Raw genomic sequence first — 5,548 nt, 5'->3', positions numbered from 1 at the left:
TCCGGTGAGTTCTGACTTGTGATTAATTTCCATACATACGCCATGTGTCACCACTCAGTGATCATTGAAAACATGAACTCTGCTAATGCTATACATGTTAAAAACATAAAGTACTTAGTTAACATTTTTGGAGTAAAAACTGCAAAAGCCATCCTACTTAACCATGTGGCAAACCAGGCCTCCACTGACCTGAGGAAGTGAAAAAAAAAAAAAAACAGGCACAGGTTTAAATAACATCTTGCTGGGGGATAAGGGTGCTAAGCCCGGGAAAGGGCCATGCATAACAATATATACTACAAAAAAGACTCACAGGACTTTTGTAGTAAATTAATGTGCAGATTCATAAATAAGCTACGTCAAGTGAAATTAACTAAGTAGTAGTGTGCGAAGTGTAGAGCAATGTAGCGGAGGGCATGTGTTCATTAGTCACAGTGTGCTGGCGCACAGTGTATGCATATGTTTGTTTATTCGCCACAAAGCGTATTTGTGCACCTGTGCATTAATTTAAACCCTGAATCCCATATGACGTACTATCCCATCAAGGTGACCAGGGACTTAATCCCCAGTGACGGGATAGTACGTCATATGCGATCGGCCACGCTCACGGGGGGAGCGTGGCCGATCGCGGCCGGGCGTCAGCTGACTATCGCAGCTGACATCCGGCACTATGAGCCAGGAGCGGTCACGGACCGCCTCCGGCACATTAACCCCCGGCACACTGCGCTCAAACATGATCGCAGTGTTCCAGCGGTATAGGGAAGCATCGTGCAGGGAGGGGGCTCCCTGCGTGCTTCCCTGAGACCCCCGGAGCAACGCAATGTGATCGCGTTGCTCCGAGGGTCTCTAACCTCCTCCTCCCTGCAGCAGGCCCGGATCCAAAATGGCCAAGGCATCTGGGTCCTGCAGGGAGGTGGCTTCACAGCGCCTGCTCAGAACAGGCGCCGGGAGGCCTGGAGGAGCTGTGCACGTCAGATCGCAGTGCTGTGTGCTGAGTGCTGTGCAAACTGTCAGATCAGCGATCTTACACTATAACATGATGCCCCCCTGGGGCAATGTTATAGTGTAAAAAAAAAAATATTCACATGTGTAAAAAAAAAAAAAATTTCCCCCCCCCAAAAAAATATTGTTCCTATAAATACATTTCTTTATCTAAATAAAAAAAAAACAATAAAAGTAGACATATTTAGTATCACCGCGTCCGTAATGACCCGACCTATAAAACTGTCCCACTAGTTAACTGCTTCAGTGAACACCGTAAAAAAAAAAAAAGAGGCAAAAAGCAACGCTTTATTATCATACCACCAAACAAAAAGTGGAATAACACGCGATCAAAAAGACAGATCTAAATAACCATGGTACCACTGAAAACATCATCTTGTCCTGCAAAAAACGAGCTGCCACACAGTGTCATCAAAGAAAAAATAAAAAAGTTATAGTCCTCAGAATAAAGTGATGCAAAAATAATAATTTATTCTATAAAATAGTTTTTATCGTATAAAAGCGCCAAAACATAAAAAATGATATAAATGAGGTATCGCTGTAATTGCACTGACCAAAAGAATAAAACTTCTTTATCCATTTTACCAAACGCGGAACGGTATAAATGCCTCCCCAAAAGAAATTCATGAATAGCTGGTTTTTGGTCATTCTGCCTCACAAAAATCAGAATAAAAAGCGATCAAAAAATGTCACATGCCCGAAAATGTTACCAATAAAAACGACAACTCGTCCCGCAAAAAACAAGACCTCATATGACTCTGTGGACCAAAATATGGAAAAATTACAGCTCTCCAAATGTGGTAACGCAAAAAATATTTTTTGCAATAAAAAGCATCTTTCAGTGTGTGACGGCTGCCAATCATAAAAATCTGCTAAAAACCCGCTATAAAAGTAAATCAAACCCTCCATCACCCCCTTAGTTAGCGAAAAATTTAAAAATTAAAAAAAATGTATTTATTTCCATTTTCCCATTAGGGTTAGGGGTAGGGTAAGGGTTAGGGCTAGGGTAAGGGTTAGGGCTAGAGTTAGGGTTAGGGCTAGGGTTAGGGTTAGGGCTAGGGTTATGGCTAGGGTTAGGGTTAGGGCTAGGGTTAGGGCAGGGGTTAGGGCTAGGGTTAGGGTTAGGGCTACAGTTAGGGTTGGGGCTAAAGTTAGGGATAGGGTTGAGGCTAAAGTTAGGGTTAGGGTTTGGATTACATTTACGGTTGGGATTAGTGTTAGGGGTGTGTCAGAGTTAGGGGTGTGGTTAGGGTTACCATTGGGATTAGGGTTAAGGATGTGTTTGGATTAGGGTTTCAGTTATAATTGGGGGTTTCCACTGTTTAGGCACATCAGGGGCTCTCCAAATGCAACATGGCTTCCGATCTCAATTCCAGCCAATTCTGCATTGAAAAAGTAAAACAGTGCTCCTTCCCTTCCTCCCGTGCGCCCAAACAGGGGTTTACCCCAACATATGAGGTGTCAGCGTACTCAGGACACATTGCACAACAACTTTTGGGATCCAATTTCTCCTGTTACCCATGGCAAAATACAAAACTGGGGGCTACAAAATAATTTTTGTGGAAAAAAAAAGGATTTTTTTATTTTCACGGCTCTGCGTTATAAACTGTAGTGAAACACTTGGGGGTTCAAAGTTCTCACAACACATCTAGATAAGTTCCTTGGAGGGTCTAGTTTCCAATATGGGGTCACTTGTGGGGGTTTCAATGTTTAGGCACATCAGTGGCTCTCCAAACGCAACATGGCGTCCCATCTCAATTCCTGTCAATTTTGCATTGAAAAGTCAAAATGCGCTCCTTCCCTTACGAGCTCTCCCATGCGCCCAAACAGTGGTTTACCCACACAAATTGGGTATCAGCGTACTCAGGACAAATTGGACAACAACTTTTGTGGTCCAATTTCTTCTCTTACCCTTGGGAAAATAAAAATTTTGGGGTGATAAGATCATTTTTGTGGAAAAATATGATTTTTTATTTTTACGGTTCTGCATTATAAACTTCTGTGAATCACTTAATGAGTCAAAGTGCTCACCACACATATAGATAAGTTCCTTAGGGGGTCTAATTTCCAAAATGGTGTCACTTGTGGGGGGTGTTTCAATGTTTAGGCACATCAGGGGCTCTCCAAACGCAACATGGCGTCCCATCTCAATTCCAGTCAATTTTGCATTGAAAAGTCAAATGGCGCTCCTTTGCTTCCGAGCTCTGCCATGCGCCCAGACAGTGGTTTACCCCCACATATTGGGTATCGGCATACTCAGGACTAATTGTATAACAACTTTTGGGGACCATTTTCTCCTGTTACCCTTGGTAAAATAAAACAAATTGGAGCTGAAGTAATTTTTTTGTGAAAAAAAGTTAAATGTTCATTTTTATTTAAACATTCCAAAAATTCCTGTGAAACACCTGAAGGGTTAATAAACTTCTTGATTGTGGTTTTGAGCACCATGAGGGTTGCAATTTTTAGAATTTGGTTATTTTCTATCATATAGACCCCTCAAAATGACTTCAAATGAGATGTGTTCCCTAAAAAAAAATGGTGTTGTAAAAATGAGAAATTGCTGGTCAACTTTTAACCCTTATAACTCCCTAACAAAAAAATATTTTGGTTCCAAAATTGTGCTGATGTAAAGTAGTCATGTGGGAAATGTTACTTATTAAGTATTTTGTGTGACATATCTCTGTGATTTAATTGCATAAAAATTTAAATTTGGAAAATTGCGAAATTTTCAAAATTGTTGCCAAATTTGTTTTTTTCACAAATAAACGCAGGTAATATCAAAAATTTTTTACCACTATCATGAAGTACAATTTGTCACGAGAAAACAGTGTTAGAATCGCCAAGATCCGTTGAAGCTTTCAAGAGTTATAATCTCATAAAGGGACAGTGGTCAGAATTGTAAAAATTGGCTTGGTCATTAACGTGCAAACTACCCTCGGGGCTTAAGGGGTTAATACTGAAGGTGTGCGGGCCCTATTTTTTTTCTTTTTTGTAGTTGTCATTGTTAATATAATGAAAAACAAAAAGAAAGTACAGATAACAAAGTGTAGTTGATTACACTATTTAATGTTATGGCCTACATCCTTATCCTGGTATGCAGGGCACCCATCTCGTCCTGGTATGAAGGGCTCCCATCTCGTCCTAGTATGCATGGCCCCATCCCTATTCTGGTATGATTGGCCCTCAACCCTGGTCCTGGTATGAATGCCCCATCCTTATAATTGGCCCCCACCCCCATCCTGGTATGTATGGCCCCATCAGAAAACATTAAAAAACAAACATTATACTTACCTTCCCGGCTGTCCCTTGCAACGTCCTGCTCTGCTGCCAGCAGCTGCATTATGCTTGTAAGCAGCGCTTACAAACAGAGAACAACTGCCAGAATATTCACTGCTCTGCATGCCTGGATTATGCGCAAAGAGAGCAGTGAGTATTCATTGCTCTTTGTTAGTGAGCACAGTGTCTGCCACAGGCTTCCTGCTGCTACTGGCAGTCACATGTACTGCTATTTAAAAGAAAAGAATATTCACCTCTCTTCTCACACACAGTCCCGGCGTGCAGAGCAGTGAGTATTCCGGCAGCTATGCTCTGCTTGTGAGCAGCGCATGATGTTCCCTGCAGCATAAAGCAGCTGCTGGCATTGCAACAAGATGCTGCGAGGAAGCACAGGGAACGTAAACGTTTTTTTTTTTTAAATGTTTTCTGATAGGGTCATGTATGCCAGGAAGCGAAGGGTCCCAGAATAACAGGATAAGGATGGGGCCATGCATATTAGGACAAGATGGGGACCATGCATATCAGGATAGGGATGGAGCCTTTAATGCTAGGACGAGATGGGGACCTGCATACCAGGGTAGGGATGGGCCATGCATACTAGGATAAGATGGGGCCCTGCATACCAGAAAGGGATGGGACCCTGCATACTAGTATAGGGATGAGGGCGATCATTCCTGCCAGGATAGTGATGAGGGAGTCATGCACACCAGGATAGGGATGAGCAGACATGCATACCAGGGTAGCGATGGTGGTGCCATGTTTATCAGGATGGGGATGAGAGGACCATATAAACTAGCATAGGGGATATTAAGTACAGAATTGATCAAGTTTTTTGCTTAAATTTTTTTTCCCAATTTCTTCCTCTAAAACCTCGATGCATCTTATGGTCTGAAAACTGTTGTAAACTATGCTTGTAGTGGGGTGAAACATAAGAATTTTATAAAACAACTTTTGTTGTGTCTGAAAAAATAATTACTATTTTGGACAAAACAGCTGAAACGCAGCCATGAGCTAACATTAAATGAGTGCATTAAAAAATAAAAACACAAATGAAAACGTAAAAATGTAGGAAAGTTGAATTGATAGGGTAATGTTTATTTTAACACATATTACTAATGTAATGAAACTATGCTTGGAGTGGGCAGAAACAAATGGATTGCTTAAGAAACAAGTGTAAACTACATTACAAAGATAAATGTACTGTACTAACATCCATACTCATACAATGATACTAAGGGATTAGGGCCGTGACAGCTTTTTTTCACCTTAAATT

The sequence above is a fragment of the Ranitomeya variabilis genome, chromosome 2 (genome assembly GCF_051348905.1).
Source record: "Ranitomeya variabilis isolate aRanVar5 chromosome 2, aRanVar5.hap1, whole genome shotgun sequence".
Classification (NCBI taxonomy): Eukaryota; Metazoa; Chordata; class Amphibia; order Anura; family Dendrobatidae; genus Ranitomeya; species Ranitomeya variabilis.
The sequence above is the reverse complement of the archived record's forward strand: the minus strand, read 5'-3'. Positions refer to the sequence as shown.